General features: G+C 49.1%; 1 protein-coding gene across 1 annotated transcript in view; it reads right to left on the bottom strand.

Moving 5' to 3' along the window:
* Positions 1-17,414, bottom strand: part of LGR6 (leucine rich repeat containing G protein-coupled receptor 6) — a 125,462-nt gene that overhangs the window by 83,087 nt on the left and 24,961 nt on the right. The window lies entirely within an intron of this gene.

Raw genomic sequence — 17,414 nt, 5'->3', positions numbered from 1 at the left:
TTTGCTAGCCACAAAAGCACGAGATGTTTCTCCACAGACTGTCCATGCTTGTGTGAAAGCAGAGGCACAGGATTCCTGCCTGCAGTGTTGTGGGAATAAATGTTTGACTTATTACTCACGTAAAGATGTTGTTGACTTATTGCTGTGCTTTCCCAAGCTCATGTTTTTCCTCTTAGTAATGTCTCTTGTGTTATGTACATCCCCAGTGCATGTAAGAGTGGAAATGCTTCCTGTCAGGGTAATCAGGGAAGCTATTTATCTCTTCAAGTGTTTGGGGGTGGTTACTTCAGCAGCCACATTTGGTTCATTTTAAAAGGAACCCATGGTATTTGAACCTTGCTGGGTATTTTCTTTTTCAGCAACATCTGGCAGACGGGTTAGGGATTCATGGGCTACATGGATGACAGACTCCTCTGACCTTTCTCAGGTCTGCCAATGACTTTGGCTTTACAAAACAGCTCTCTCTTCACTAGCATCTACTTGAATTCATACAAGTGTTGGGTTACTGGTCTCTAAGCATGGCTATTGCCATTTGCACTGGTGAAGCCACCAAACAGCTAGGAACCATACCACAGCAGGTACTGCAGGAACCCACGGTAAACATTATTCAGATCCCAAAGTCCCTTAAACTCAGCATCAGAAAGGTAGAAGAGGAAACCGGGTGCTGCAGCTTCATGCAGGCTTGAAAAGGAGGGCCAGCAGAGGAACTGTCCAGTTGCTTCTCTTTGAGTTCATGAGGCCACGCTGCATTGCACTGGGACAAGCTATCACTCCCTGCCCCAGAGCTTTCCTTCTCCTCTTTCCCCAGCAGCTGGCCTGTCTGTCCTCTCTGCAAGATACCAAATAAAAGCAGGAAACCTTTTGCTTCAGGTCGTTTTGTGTGGCTGTGTGTAGTACGAAATGCTGACAGTGAAGTGACACAAGTTCCCAGAACCGAAATGTGGTTCTGGTACCACCTACGTTCACCCATTGAGCACCTCTTGCATTAGGTGTTAAAGTTACCTATGCTTTCCAATGGCACTGCACCAAAGCCATCAGGGCTATAATTAGTGTGATTTAACACCCCCCTACCCCCCTCCTTCCCCAACTAATTCTAAACATTTATTGTAAGCATTTCTAACTTGTACCTGCAGGAAAACTGAGACACAGTTCATGGAAACTGAGCCCATGTGATTCAGCCTCAGACCTTACAACTCTGGCCCTCGAGGGGTTCCTTAAATTATTTGCTTTGATGTCGCCTTCTTTCATGAACAAGCTTTGATTATTCACTGATTAGCTGATCTTCCTTACCAAAAAGTGATGTGACACACAGCATGCTTTGGGTACTCCAGTAAGGCTGCCTGCAATTGCCTCTACCAGCGCTATGAGATGGGCGCTAAAGTGTTTTAGTTCAGGAATGATACCAGATTTAAAGATCAAAGGAATTTATCTTTGGCATAATTGCTCAGGCAGGTGGGATGCCAGCCTGTGGTGGTGGTGCTCCAAAACGCGGAGCCAGGGATGTCCCTGCCAGGAGCAGCATGGTCCCACTGGGCTCTGTCCTGCTCCAGTGAAGGTGGGACTTCTCCTTGTGGGACCTTGTAGTGTGTGCTCTTAGGCCAAAAGGGAGGTTTTTCAAGTTACAATATGGGGGCCTGCATAAAGGGCGCCCTTCAATACTCGTCTGAGGTAGGTCTAAGCATTGTCCCCAGTATGCACCTCTAGGGGCAGCAGGATAGATGCCTCCCTTGGACTCAAGGTGTCTAAAAGCTAGCCACAAAACTGGAGAGAGATGAGCCCTTCCCATAAACTTCTTCCCAAGCTATAGGCAAAGAGTTTCCCCAGAGACACACTCTATAAATTAGCACGAGCAGATGTCAACAGACCTAAAGCAACACAGGATGAGGCCACGCTAGAGTAGCACAGTGAGATTGTGGCTGCTCAGCCAGGAGGGTTGAAGATGAAATCTGCAGCGATATGGTTTTGGCTGAGGTCAAGCACATAACTTTCAGAGCCCGATGTGCATCTGGTTCCAGATCTGTGAAGTGCACATGACAGCAGAGAGACGCTGCTCTCTCAGAGGCAATCATGGGGCTGGGTGAAGACATTCCCTAGCCATTTCTTTCTTTACTCTGAAGGAGCAGAAAGTCGGGTCGTTAGCTTCAGTCACCTAAAGTGCTCTCCATGGGTCCCTCTCACTCAGTATGATGGAAGTATGCGTCCTCGTGCCATGAGAGCACAGTGGTAGCAGCAGATATTTGCTCTACAAGGTTTCTGTAAGCCTGATGTGAGGTTCAAGGGGAGACCTTCAGGGACTCAGTGGTAGAGTACACTGTGGGCTCTCAGCTTCTTTCATATTTGGATAAGCTACTAAGAATCCCAAATGGTGACTATCTTCTCAAGCCCTAAATCGATCTTCTGTATCAATATCTTCACATTTTTCAAGAAGTTCAGGATATTAATGTGATCTCTTCCCAGCCTGTTCTCAAGCCCAGTTCCTCTCAATGTTGGTGCTGAATACATGAGTTCCTGGACCATAAAATAGAGCTTCCTTACACTCAGGCACTTGAACAGAAATTTTTAAGATGATTGTGGGGAGAAGCTAACGAGCGGGTGTTCTCTTGATTAATTGATTGCACAATAACACATTAAAGCCTCCCAGTTCTGGTCCAGCAGTATGATTTCTGTGGGAATGGTATAAACCACACCAAAATTCCCATATTTATTCCAGAAAGGTCCAACGCTGGACCTGTTCTTTCAAGGCATGAAGCACTCTTGTCTTGCTGAAATCACTAGGAGATGAGCAATGTCTCTATCTTCTGGCCACTCTCATTAGCATCCAGTAAAAAAAGCACAAATAAACCACCCTTAAAAAAAGAAGCCCAAGGGCAATAAATGATGGTTTTAGAAATTCTTCGGATTGTACGAGAGTGATTCATAAAGGTTCTTGTTATCTCCTTTCCTCTGTATCTCGAAATCTCCAAGGTCACCACAAAATGCCTGGATTGCTTGGGGTAAAGCTGGGGCTGCCGACAGAATGGTACTTGGAGCCATAGCGCCAGCTGAAATTTTTCCTAAAAGCCTGCAGGTTGAAAACTATGTTAAAGGTCGTCTCCATAAAGAAAAAGAGAAAGGGAAGATAAAGAGATCAAAGCAGTAAGAGCTCATTTGCATTCCACCATATCTGGAGGCACCAGCCCTATTTCAATCCTGTATCACTGCAATAGGCAAGAGCAGGACGTGTTTTTACTCCCACCTCTCCACGTTTGAAAATAGATCAGTCATCTTAGATCATACCCCACGTGTAGGCCCTATCCGAGATCTCCACAGTGTTTCAATAATAAAGACTCCACCAAGGCCAGTTTGCCAGGGTGAGATTAAGCCCATCCCTACGCCAGCAGATCTTCAGAAGTCTGGTCTGCACAGCTTGAATCTTGCTAAATGTATTGCTAGAGACTTTTCTCCAGGGCTCTAGCACATGGGTTCCCAGTGTCCTGGCTGCTAATTCCCAGGTTACCAAAATCTGCATGGCAATAGAAGGGGAAATCACTTGTGCTGTGACAAGGTGGGAAGAAGAAGTCTTATCATGAGCACGGTGGGTATCAGCATCCTCTAGCCTGCAGACACAGAAGTCCCCTGGTGCTTCCAGTGACTCTTTGGGTAGAGCTGCTTGAGATGGAGTCAGAGAGCCTCAAACAATGTGCCAAGGGGGAGCCTGACAGAGCCTCCACCCAGCCCCTCTGTTCTCACCTCCCCAACAGCGCAGGCACTGCCCCAGGCTGCTTTGGGTTGGTTGTGTGTTGGATTTTTTATTTCCGATATGATTCTGCAAGTTCGTGTTTTTGGTGGTTTCCATGAAACAGAAGCCCAGAAAGAATTGTTTTCTGTTGATCAAAATTCCTTAAAGCAATAGCAAAAAATATTTTTTTTCCAGTTTTGACATTAAAAAGAAATCATTACAGAAAAAAAAATCATTTGAAAAGAAAAAACATCTTCAGTCTTGGAAGTGTCCAAACAGGACTTCTCAGCCTTACTAAAATTATGTTTTTAAATGATTTTTTTTTTCACATAATGGGATTCAGAGATGGCCAGTGTTTGGAGCTGCATCAGCATAAACCTTCCTTAGCGTGAACACATCAAAGGCAACAAAATGTCTTCTGATCTAAAAAAGAAATATTGGGTCATGAATGAGAGCAAATAACTTTTTTTTTTTTTAAGTAAGAAAAATGAGGCTTGCATCAAATGTCCTTTGGAGAGGAGAAAGGACTTTCCTTCAGGCTTTCTCACAGCCCAGCAACTTCTAGATTTTTGAGGAACTAAATGGCCCCCACTAGATCCCTGGGAAGAGCCTCACATTCCCTGTGTCCAAGAACAAGTTCATTCCCTGCCCTTCTCCAGGTGGAGGCTCCAGCTCCCCGCTTGCTGACCTCTTTGGGAGCAGGGCGGGTCACTGCCAGGGAAGGTGAAAGCTTGCTCTGCCCCGGAGCAGGTCTCCTCCTTACACCCAGTGCAGCTACCAGGGCAAGGCAAACCCAGAAGCACCATCCTCTCTGCTGCCCAGCCAAAGCCTTCTCAAAGAGCTAATGAGCAGCAAACAGTAAACAAATGCCATCGGAGCATCCCTCACATTCCCCACGCAAATGTCCTTGGAATCAACTGCGTCACGGAAATGCTCTGCTTTCAAGTTGGCATCTTTTACCTTGCTTGCAGCAGGATATTTATAAAGACAAATGCTGTGTTGAGAAACTATTACCCAGCTCTGCTCTGGGACACGAGCCACGCTTGCCTGAGGGCTGGCTGGGGAGCACGGTGCTGTGTCCCAGGAAGAGCAGTGCAGAAGGGGAGAAAGCTGGGCAAGGCAAGCCAAGGGTGGCCACAAGGCACGCTCTGGAGAGCCAGAAGCTCCATGGCCAGCAGACTGGGGCTGTTCTGCAACCCACAGTGCCTGAGAAGGCAGCTTGTGCATCACAGCCTGCCCTGACTGCTCCAGGCTCCTGTCCAGCACCTCCGAGGAGACCTCTGCAGGCAGTTTACCCTGCAACGTGCAGGACTGATTTTCTCTTCAGACCAGTAAAAGGCTTCACAGCCCCCCTGTGCCACTTGCACCGTTAACATGGGAGGAAGTAATGGGAGCACAATGATGAATTGCTGATCCAGCCTGCATGGTGGCACCAGAAGTGACTCACTGTGGGAATGTTCCTGGAAGAGTAAATGATCCACCTGGAAGGTATGGCTTCTTGGATTGCACAGAAAAGTAGGCAATGAGAGAGCAGAAACAACACAGGAGAGGGAACGGGATCTAAGGAACCAGGTCAGTGTAGAGATGAAGTTGACATGTGCAACCACTGTCATCCACATCCTTCCTTTAATTGCACCAAAGGTTGTGCAAGGTGCTTCTGGCCCTGCATATCCTGGCAAAGCATCAGCTGGAAGTCTAAGGAGAGGCAATATTGGATTAGGGGAAAAGCACTCTGAATCCTAAATTCCACCGCTGCTTATAGAATCATAGAGTCATGGAATGGTTTGGGTTGGAAGGAACCTTTGAAGATCATCTAGTCCACCGCCCCTGCCATGGGTTTGAGAGATGCCTGAGAGAAAATTAAAGCCCTGCTGGACTCTGTAACATACCCATAGTTAATTTGTGCACATTCAAAACCTTTGCACATCTGGCCCAGGCCTGCTGCCTCTGTCCTGTTTCTCTTCTGTGCACAGATCCTCCCATCACTGCCAACTCCTGCCCCCCAGCTTTGTTCAGGAATCCCAGACAGCTGATGCCCACGGTCTCCAGCCCCGCTCCATTTACTTTCAGACCCACTGAAAGGAGATGGCAGAGCCCAGGGCTGGCAGGGAGGAAATTGATAGCCTATAAATGACTAGAAGCATATGCAAAACCATGCTGTTTTCTTTCACTTTGAGGGGACCTGGCAGCACACAGTTATCCCTGTTACTTCTCCGGCTGGCAAAAAATCAGAGAAAGGATCTGGCAGGCTATATGGTCACACACAGCATGTTGCTCCTACCGGTGACAGAGCTCTGAGCTGCGAACAAAAGCAGCCTACTGCTGAGCTGGGGAAGAACCAGGGCAAGGCACTAAAAGAGCACTGGGCCGGGCTGCCTCTCCTCTTGCAAGCCACATCTCAGGGGAGCTGCAGCAGCTCACGTTTGGGGCAGAATCCTGTCCCAAAGCCTGACACTAGCAAGTAAAGTTGTACACTTGAACTGAAGGGTTGATGCACTGCTGAAACTCTGCACAGTTTATGTCCGTCACAAACTGGAAAAAGCAGAAAAAAATTGGAAATATTTTACTGAAGACCAATTTCGATACATATTTTTAGTTGAAAATGTCAGACAAACTGACTGAAATGCTTTAGGCTTACGGGAAAACATTTCATTCACCAAATGCCAAGTCATGACAACACAATATTTAATTTACATACATTATCTGCATATGTTAACCTAAGATCCACTGTAGAAAAATCAGAAATAAAACAAAACCCAAACTGAAATCTTTCATTTCAGATTCTGCCTTTTACAATCCGTTTCCATTCAAAAATTTCAACCACATCTGTCTGTAGCCTGGAAACCTTTGTTTTTGATGAAGAACAGTTTTTGCTCTAAGTAACTGTTTCTTAGAGAAAGACTTGGTTTTCCTGTGCATCGTAAGCAGACCCTTTTACTGCTCACAGGCAAGCTGCAACCAAGGGGCCCTGCAGGGCGCAGTATGCCCAGCACCACCACAGTGAGAAGGGTCTGTGACGCCATGAGAATCCTGATTTTGGTGCTGGGCTGTGTTTAGGCACAGGAGGAGACATCGCCTGAAGAGCTGTTCCCCATCTCCCCCTGATGGAAAGACGATGAGTTTCTGTATTTGACTGGCACACTGCTTTGAAGCTGTGTTATCTCCAGGGCAGTGCATACCCCAATTTAAGAACCCATGTCCTAGGACCAAGAGGTGACCAAGCATCAAGGAGGAACCATGCACAAACACATTGCTGGCAGAGGGTGTACAGATTGGCATTCAGAGCCGTTTACCTGGGCTCAGGGGCCAAGAGCTGTATGGGCTGGGAGCTGGCAGGAGGGACGAAGGGAGGCAGTGCTCTGTCTCGGGAAGCAATCCCCAGAAACACTCACGCTTTGATCTTTGCAACGTTTGGTTTGGTAAGACTTTGCGCTGCAGAAGACTCTGTTTAAATGGCACTTTCTAAACACTCCCAGCCAGCATGGCCAACCAGCAAAGACAATTCAGTGTCATAAACAACCAAAAGAGCCAAGGATGTGTTCTCATGCCTGAAATGGGTGTAAGGCTCAATTGTGGTGTCTCTGACACCGCTCTAGTCAGCTCTGGTGCCAGCTGTGTTGCAATGCTGGCCGGCAGACAGGAGAAGGTGGGCTGCTGTGACTGTTCCCGTTCTGGCTTGGGGTGCATCATGAGGCAAAGTTCCTTCTGCAGCATCTCTGCCCTGCTTGTACAAGTGCTGCTTCAGAGCCACCCTGTAAGCCTGAGCTTAGGTCACCCCCACTGACAGCAGCATCAGGGGAACTGGAATCAGATGGAAAACCAAGCTCTGGTATCAGAGTGCTTATTTATTGTCACTACCTTTCCTGGCTATCCCAATCTTCCAGCGGAACAACAAATAGTTATAGATTTTTCTTTGGCCCACATGACTCATATTATGGGAGCGTCGTTCCCTCACACAGGGACACTGCTCTCATATGGCCCGGCTTGTTTTTTAAAATGGGTTAGAAACCCCTTGATCCAGCTACAGATTCAGATGCCAGGCATCAGGCTAGCTATCACTGTACTTTTTTCCATGGGCACCAGTTGCCTGTTGCACCCAGAGAGGTTTCAATCGGATATCAGGAGGAATTTCTTCATGGAAAGTGTGTTCAGGGACTGGGACAGGCTTCCTAGGGATGTGATGGAGTCGCCATTCCTGGAGGTATTTAAAAGATGTGTAGATGCTTAAGGACATGGTTTAGTGGTGGACGTGATAGTGTTAGGTGGTGGTTGGATCTGAGATCTTAAGGGTCTTTTCAATCATGAATGGTTCCATGATTCAGCAATTCAACAACTGCCAGAGAAATGCACTGCTTTAGTAGAGTGTTACTCCCAAATTTTCACCCGTGCCTTCAAATCCAGGGTCCAGCTACCAGCACTGCTGTATGGTAAGGTATTAGGTGGGATCCATCCATCCAACACCTTGCGCCTTGTCTGCACTGACCCACAGTTGTCTAAACAGGAGCCCTGAGGCACCCTCACATTCCCCTTGGCTTCCAGCCACCATGCCAGGAAACTCCATGGGTCCTGAGGCATATGGACAGGCCCACGGATGGGATGTCTGAAATGCCATGGTGTCTCACAGATTGCACTTAAAGTCACAGCTCAGGGAACTACATCAAACCCCAAAACACCATGTCAAATCTTTGGCCAAACAAAGAGATGGTTGCATTTGGCCCTCAGATGGCAGAGAGATCTCTGAGCTGTCTCTTCTCTTCCAAACACTTTGGGCCCCAGCAAATGGGTCAACAGGGTCCTCCTCCAAGCAGGAGTATTTTTTAATCTTGTTTGTAGCACTAATTTCAGTCACAACTGTGAGAAACTGTTGCCAAGCTGGAGGATTACCTGTGCAGTCAGGGATTTTCTAAAAAAAATAATTAAGTAATGGCCTGAAAATTGCAACCATGTGGGAAACTTGGTCTCTCTAGGCTCTGCCTGTCATCACAGTGGAAATTACACAGGTGGAGGTTATTCTCCTCATTAGCAGATGAAAGGCCAGGCTCAGCCCAGAGACCTCAAGCCACGCTATCTGCATTGTTGCCACCTGCAGTGGAGAAGGCAAGTGGTACTGGCCCCAGAAAGCATTTCCAGGTCACTGCACGTGTATCAAACCTGCAAACAACAATAATACATAATCTGTAGCTGCCTTTAGAGGACAAAAACATATCATCAGCTAACACCTGCTTAGAAATGAGACAGTGTCCACATTTTGCTTTTCAGCTCACTCATTGTGGAGACATTGTACTCTGTGCCAAAGCAAGTAAAAGAAGGAACAATCACGTCATGACAAGGCTGAATACATTTTATGCTCTTAACCAGGAACGGAAAGCAATAATTCACGCTGGAGCAGGACTAGCTTGGGATGGTCTGGCACTGCAGATGATTTATATTTAGAGTTGGGCTTGGCAGGTGCTTTTATGGAAGTTTGGTTTTCTATTGTACTCAACCTGTCCCCAAAATAATTTAAACCATCATGCTTTATGGCATGGCCAACTATTAACTAGCACCACTGGGAAATGCTCACAAAATTGCCCTTGTACTGCTGGAGACATGATATTGGCATTGGTCAGAGACGTCCAGCCACTATAATGGCCTGTGCCTGAATATCTGGGTTGATTGAGAGAAACCCTGGGGGCTGACAGAGGATTTTACTCCCCTCCTGCCTCCTCTTTTCCCTGCTCCCCAGCTCCATGAGCTGTGATGTTGGCATGGGTGTCCACGTGGGTGCCAGCTACCCAGTTTGTGATGCCAGAAAGGACACAAAGGGGGCTGGCTCACCCTCAGACCCATCCTCACAGACATCCTGGAGGTAGCTGGCTTGACCACTTGGCTCTGGAAATTGGAGCCATACCTTAGGCCATGTTTGACACCGGCTTGATGGTGCAGGACTAGCCCTTTCTAGTGCCCAGGCCCAGCGTTAAGTGCTTTGCTTTCCTCAAGAGATTTTAGTTAAAGGATATCTTCAAAATATTGCTCCTGCAGAAATTCCTGATATTTGTGTAGGAGAGTAGATCCAGACTGAGTGAGGAGGGAAATAGCACCTCTCTCAAGCAAGCACAACAGGCTCTGGGGTGGGATTCGCAGGCCACCCTTGTTATTGCCATGTCTGAGTACCAATGTCTGACCTTGTGTATGGGGAGGGAGTCAGGAAAAGTAGAAAAAAATAATGATATAATGTAGAAGCATAACTAAAACTTAAAATAGCTTTTTCTATCATTTAAGACCTGTATCTAGGGCTTTACACAAATTGAGAAACACTAGTGTTCCTGCTGGTAACAGGGCAGAAAACTGCAAGACCAACGCTACGTGCAGAGGCAGGATATTGCTGGACAACATCCACAGTTATCTGCAAGGGCTGGCAGAGTCTTTGGGATGGCCCTGGGACAGGAACTCTGTCTGTTGGCCTTCCCCTGCCACCCACCAGAGCTTTTGGGATGCACAGACAAAGGCTGACATTATGTACTTCAAGGGTTTCCTTGAAGATGATATCTACTGGGGTATCTACTAGGGACGGATGTGAAGCTCACACGGGGTAGAAAACTAGGAGACGAGATTCATCTTCAGAAGAAACCCTGGTCTGCTCTCCTTGTTCTCATGGGCCACTAGCAAAGTACAAACGGTGCTGACCAGCCTTCAGAGAGCAGCCTGGGACAGCACTGGTACTGTGGCAATGGGGAAGCCACCTATGGTGCTTAACAGGCAGCCACGGTCTCAAAGACTTCCCAGGCTGCTTAGGCCATAGGTGTTTGTTCAGCCACATCAAGTCCTGACAAGCCTTGGCAAAGGATGAGGCAGGTGCCACAGCCTTGCCAAGCTCCCCTAGTCAGCTCTGCCTTTGTGGGAGCAGTGTTTGGCCATTACCTCCACTGGACCCCACCACAGCAAGCTATGGCCTGCTCTGTTCAGATCAGGTTTCAGATGACCACATCGGGCTCTTACACCATGCTGGTTTGAACTGAGGAAGAAGTGACCACCTAGGCCTTAGTGGGGCCTTGAGATCCCTCAGCTTGTGCTTGACCTTGTAGGCACCTCCAGCACTCAGATCCCGCACCCTCCCCAGTAGACTGCTGGCCTGGAGACATTTTTGGAGAAGCTCCCAGGCAGGTCCATGAATGCTCATTCTCAGATGTTATCTATGACCAGGACAGCCAACCCTGTAGGACCAGGTGTTCAGAAACCAGGCTGGAGGCGAGACATGATCTTGCCCAAGCTGGAGGATAACAGTGCCCAGTCTGGAGCCTGCTCAGACTGCTCTGAATGCGCTTATGATGCCTTCAAAAATGTGGAGGAACCGGACTGGCTCTGTGTGGGGCACACATATGGCCCCAGTAGGTCCGTCACCCTGATCACCCCTTCCCAGGCTCTAGGCTGGGGCAGGAGAACTGATGTCCATGGAGCACAGGGAGTGGGATGCACATGGGTAGTCTACCACGCTGTCCCTAGCTGTTGACGATGTCTGTGTAAGCAGTAACCTGAGGAGCCCCCCTGAACCAGGCAATCTTGAAGCTTCTTCTTAGTTTTCTAATCAGCTCACTTATACAATGTCCTAACTATGTCCAAGGGCATAACCTCAGACAGCTGGAGAACTCAGCAGCCTACAGCCATCAGAGAGGTCAGCATGGAGTTGTCCAGGTGCAACCAGAGGATCTGTACTAGGTTAAACAAACCATTTACTGAAGACATGGCACCTGCATAGAGCAGTCAGGGCACTAAGCAATGTGGTAGCCTGAAGTCATCTGGTGGGTCCCAACAAAATGGCCTGCCATGGCCAAAGGGATGAAGAAGTGTCAGTGTAGCTAGTGCAGCATTTCCTGACCCATGCCTGCTACACCCACATCAAGGAGGGATTGCAGAAACACCATGCGGGCAGTTGCAAGTTGCGAAAGTGTTTCTTCCAGCTGCAGATGGATACCTTCTCACCCCCACACAGCCCACAAGACCTCACCTTTTGCACCAACAACTTTCCGCTGGCCTCATCATGCACCCACACACTTGTATTATCTGGCGTGCAATGCTGCCTGTCCATGTTCTAATGCACTATCAAAGGCATCAGCGAGACGTTTTTATTCTTACTGGTGGGGTAAATGAAAACGGGTTGGGACATTTTTATGCTCTGAATAAGGGAGAGGGGGGTCACCAACCAGACAGGGTTGAGAAACCTGGCAAAAGAAGTGTCGGAGCAGGTGGGGCAAGCTGCACCCAGAGGCAGAAAACAGTCACAGCCCAGGATTCAGGTTCTGGCCCAGCTCTCTGAATGGAGTTGGTGCACAGAAGGCAAATCTTCCCTGTCGCAAGCACACCGCTCGGGACCCTCCCTATCTCTGCTTTGCTGACAAGGCAGGACAATGGAGGCAGTTCCTAAAGCAAAGAAAGTTCAAATTCCTCCAGCCAATTACCTCATGGCAGTAAATCTTCCACCTCTCTTTCCCAGTCACTGGTGAAGCCTGTCTATTGTCTAGGGAGCCCGTCTGTCTGCCCCAGCACAAAAGGGAGAACAATCAGTGGGCTTGAGTAACATCCGATGTATTAAAAGACGGAAGAATAAAGCAGGGAAAGGGCCAAGGAGAGCTGGGTGGGGAGGAGATCTCTAAGAGGCCACTCCGAAGTGTGGGTGTCTGGCTTCAAGAGGCTTCCAGCCTTGCCTGCCTCATGCAGGTGTTATTCGGGCTGGTTCCTGGTCAGAGCCATGTTGGGGAGGGTTGGGAACCTCTCTGTGTGGAGGTTTTTCAGAAGTGATGGTGCTGATGGATGGGAAGAGGATCTCTGCCTACAGCTTTGACCAAGTGCTGTCCATGCAGCTCACAGAATCACAGAATGGCTAAGACTGGAGGGCACTTAGAGCTTTTGAAGCTCCCCAAGGAGGAGACCCCACAGCCTCGGGGCAGCCTGTGCCAGGGCTGCTGCACCCCCAGCACAGCCGTGCTGCTGGGGGTCAGGGGGAGCCTCCTGGGCTCCAGGCTGTGCCCAGCACCTCTGGGCCTGGCCCTGGGCAGCACTGCCAAGAGCCTGGCTCCATCCCCTCGTCTCCTCCCTGCAGGAACGTGCAGGCCTTGGGGAGCTGCCCCTGAGCCTCCTCTTCTCCTGGCTGAGCAGTGGTCAAGCTACTTTCTTTAGACAGCAAGGGGAAAGACAAGGTCCCGGGGGATCAAATGTGAATGCAGTCCATGCTTAATCAACAGGGCAGTGTTTTCTTGCTGTATCCTGCACATCTGTGCAGGAAAAGAGAAGCAGCTGCAGTAATGTCTGTTTTACAAGGCTTATTCGGTTGTCTGGAAGCACCAGGAGCTGCACGTGTGAAGGAAGCTGCCTCTCATCAGTCCCTCCATCTGCAGACCTATCTCTGTCTCAGGCCAGGCTATGGCCTGAAAATAATTGCTAGGCAAAATTACTGAAAGTAGGAGAAAGACAACCTCGTTGAAAAGAAGGGTTTCCTTAAAGCAAACTGCAAGCTCTGATGAAATGGAAGAGACCTCAGAACTGTGTACATCATGAGAAGACTGAGGATAACCGAGTGACAAGGAGACACCAGGCCATTTTGACAGTGGTGGTGCTGGAGGGCATCCCATTGGGCTGCTCCAGAGCTCTGGCCAGGTAATGGAATAGGACAAGTCCCCTGCTGCGCACCCTGAAAAAGCCTCTCTGTGTGTAAGGGATGGAGGCTGGAAGCAGCACTTTGCAGCAGTTGCAAAGCAACCCACCAATGTTGGGGCAGCAGCACAGGTTTGCTTCCCTGATTTGTCTCCCAGCTCTGCTGCACTCTCCTCCCCGCTCCATGCATCTGGCAGTGTGTTGGCTGCAGCGTGCACCTTTTGTCCTTGGCAGCACCACTGTGCTATCATATCTTTTTTTTTTTCCCTCATTCCTTCAGTACAGATATGTAACTTGTTGGGTGATGCAGGCACTTTTTGTATAGCCTAGGCTAGAAGGGTTTTCATCTGCAGCCCAGCAGGGCAGTGGAGAGAGGGGAGCAGCAGAAAGGAGCTGGAAGTTGTTATGAAGACACACAGAAAGGCTCTGGCTTCATGCTCAGCCTCAGATGACTCCTCTGCCCTGTTTGAGTTGAGCTGACCTTGGACACAGAGATTGAGGCATTTGTGTGGGTAATCCAGGGAATACTTTGGGTTTTGACTACCTTCCCACTCAGGATGTGGCCGTACTCCTTGGGGTATGGGCAGGCACCTTCCCATGACTGGAATGGTTGCCAGCAGCCTGATCCTGCATAAACCATCTTCAGAGCTGTGGCCTGCATTGCTCCGGGTTCTTTCTCTGCCTGTAGGGCGGGAGGTGGCATCTCTGCATGGCCGTGAGACAAACAGACTCCCCCATGGCCCAAGCTGGTCTGGCGTTCCATCCAGTTCTAGTTTGATCTTGTTTTTATCTTGTGTAGTTCAAGCACACAAAATGTTTCTGGAGAAAATCAGTGATTGTGTCATTTGCCCCCTGCATTTTGGACTCAGCTTTGGGAGCAGTAGTATTTCATGGCCCCAATGGACCGAGGCACAGAGAGACAAAGCCTTCTTCTCTGCTGTGCTTTAGAGCTGGCACAACTCCCATGGCCCACCGATCTGCTGAATATTGTGAAGGGAATCTGAAACCACCATCACAGCCACAAAGCAATGTGCTAACCCAGACTATTGTGGAGAATGATGGCTGGTGGGTGATGGAGCAAGGGAGACCTCAGTCTCGTTAGCAGATGCCACAGGTGCTGTGCAGATGTCCTCTTCTGAGCCAGCTGCACCCATTCACTGTCTTGAGCTGCTCCTCACTGCCACAAACCAAAGGTCAATGGTTCTGCAGGGTCTCTGAGTGGCCCCCACCCTGCTTCTGGTCCCAGCTGGGCTGGGACAAGCTGCATGTGATGGATGGTTTGTGTGAAATGGGGCTGGGAGTGTGACCACAACCTCACCATTTGTCTGTCCCCCAGAGGAGAGTGGCACAGAGGTGGTTTCTTGTGTCCCCATCTAGCACCGCTCGTTGCAGCAGGAACATCTCACCGCTTCTCAATGCTTGAAATGGAAAGTGCAGCCGGGGCTGGAGATGGGGATTTGGCCATGGAATTAGGCAATCCAAGCATCTAGACCCTGAGCAGTGACCGAGCTTCTCGTGCAGAAACCATTGTCAAGCTCTGAGGACAGCAGGACTCTCATCTGTCATCGGAAACTGAAACCTTGTCTCTGCTGGAGAGCTGGAGACTTGTGCCTGCCCCAGTCCCTGCTTCCAGGAGGTATCCTTGCTATTGGAAACTGAGCACCATGCCGTGGAAGGACATGCCCCTCAACTGTCCTAGAGCCAGGGTGGTGGCAGGTCAGGGAAAGGGCACAAAGCACTGCACCGGCTGGTGCGAGGTCAGTCCCTAGTTGTGGTATGAGTGCTGCAAGGCTCTGACAAAGTTAGTCACTGTTTTTAAGGTGTAAAGTCAAGTCAGAAGATGCTGGCCAGAATGAGCCCTGAATTACCCTGAGATTTCTGACATTTCAGCCTGAATATTGAGATTTCTGGAGCAGATCTGCCTGTTCAGCATCTAAAAAATGTGGAATAGCTCTGTTTGCTTAACATCCCAGCAGCACTTGGAAACCTGGCAGCGATCTGTTTCCTTGCTCCATCAGATATCATGTTCCTACCTCCTTGTTATATCCACCAGCATCAGAGTGTTCCTCTTGTGATAGTGCAAGTAATTCTGTTATTCCTTTGGACACCAGAGATGCCCGTCTCTGGCCTTCGAATGTCCTATATGCTTGCAGAATGATGCAAATACTCATTTATCTTGAAGAGACATCAGATTTTTCAAGGCAACCACCTCAATGCACTCCAATTACCTTCCAGCAGTGGCTGTGGGTTCCAAACAGATCCATCCCATCTCCAAATTTCAACCTGATCTTAGCAACCAGCTTGGCAAAGCATTATCCTGTCTTTTACTACTCACGCCCACAGAGGAACCTCAGACTGAAAGCTATGTGGGTGCAGGATTTGCAATATTAAGTCCTGGAGTCAGGCTGCAAGTGATGGGTCTTGGTCTGGGAGAAGTGACAGGAGGCACGGAGGGGCAGGTGTGGGATTTCTGAGCAAGGCTGGTGGCTGTTTGTTCTGCAGTGCACAGAAGAACAGGCCCCAGCGTGTGTTCTTGGTAAATAAATGAGATTACATCAAGAATACACCCAACTCCTATAATTTACTTTTCATCTTAACAAAACCAACCCTTCATGACTCGGGATATTGCCTTGTTGCTTGGGAAAAGGGTTAACAATGAAGAATATTGGTTTTGTTTTATTTGCCTTTTGAATGTTGAGCCTTTAGAGGATTGGGAAATCACCTTTTCAAACGAAAGACCATCACTTCATTGTGTGAGCCCAGGAGCTGGAGTTTTGCTACAAGCTCTAAGTGTGAAGGTTTGCCATTGCCACCAGTGTATGGACTTCTGTGCTCCTGGAATCAACACCTGCCTGGTTCCTTGCCAAGTGATCTTTCAAAACATGACCTGCGATACCGATGTTGTCTTCATGTCAGTGCCTTGGGAGGGTGGGAGGTGGGAAGTCGACACCCAGAGCTGCTGCCGTGGTACCCCCAGGCTAAGCAGAAGCCTCTCATCCACTCTGACCCTTGTGAAATAAGCAAGGCAGGGCTTGTGAGGACCCTAGAGCTGAATCACAAAAATTCCAAGCAGCAAAATGCCACGGTAAGAGCACGTCACCACCCAATCACCTCCAGCACGTGCACATCAGCAGGGAAGCCTCCCAGCTCCAACCACAAGTTTGCTGGCCCTTGGCCAGAGCTGCCAGTGCAGCGGTTTCAGCAGAAACTGACTTTTTTTTTTTTTAATTTTTTCTGAAAGCAGCAGCCCCTGGTGCTGCAGGGTTTTCAGCTGGTGTCCGGGCTGAGGCTGGAGGAAGGCTGCAAGGGCTTGGCTGCAGCAGCGCAGGTCCCATCCATGCCAGACCAGCCTTACATTCAATTTGAGTCTTCAAAGGAGCCCGCTCCCGCTCTGCACTATTAATATTGCTGTCTTCCCTACCACAAGCTGTAAATCTCTTGACGGCAGGGAGAAGAAAGCATCACAGAACGATGCTCCCTGCGGCCGCTCTGCGCAGAGAGGCTCCATCAGGCAGAGGCATCAAGGAGCTCTTCTTCCTGCCGCTGCTTGCAGGATGGCCTCACATGCCTGTAGCTGGCACCGCAGCCTCCTCTGTGCCCATGGCCTCTTCTGCTCTCAGCCCACGCTGTCCTGTTTCCAATTTCTGCTCTAATGCCAGCTGGTGGGGTGTCACGTCTCAGTATTGCCCCTCAAAACTCATCCCTGTGTTCCAGCTCCCCAGCTCTGCACAGCTGGCTGCCCTTCTCTCCATGGCTGGAGAGGAGCATCTGCTGGGCAGCTTACAGACCACATTCCCCCATACAAAACCAGCGTTTTATTTTTCTACTTAAACTCACTAGACAAAAATGCCGCAGCTTTTCCCACATTTGCTGTTGAGCTTCCAGCCTTTACCACAAAGCTCTGTCCATTCGCACCCATGCAGGGCCCTGCAAAAACACCATTGCCCTGACCTGAGCACCTCTTGGCATCCTGCATGTGTCACCAGAGGTAACTGGTATTGCCGTTGGGTTACACAGATTAAAAAAAATATGCCTAAGGAGGAGCAAAATTAAATGAAAATGTCCCTGC

The sequence above is a fragment of the Aythya fuligula genome, chromosome 25 (assembly GCF_009819795.1).
Source record: "Aythya fuligula isolate bAytFul2 chromosome 25, bAytFul2.pri, whole genome shotgun sequence".
Classification (NCBI taxonomy): Eukaryota; Metazoa; Chordata; class Aves; order Anseriformes; family Anatidae; genus Aythya; species Aythya fuligula.
The sequence above is the reverse complement of the archived record's forward strand: the minus strand, read 5'-3'. Positions and strand labels throughout refer to the sequence as shown.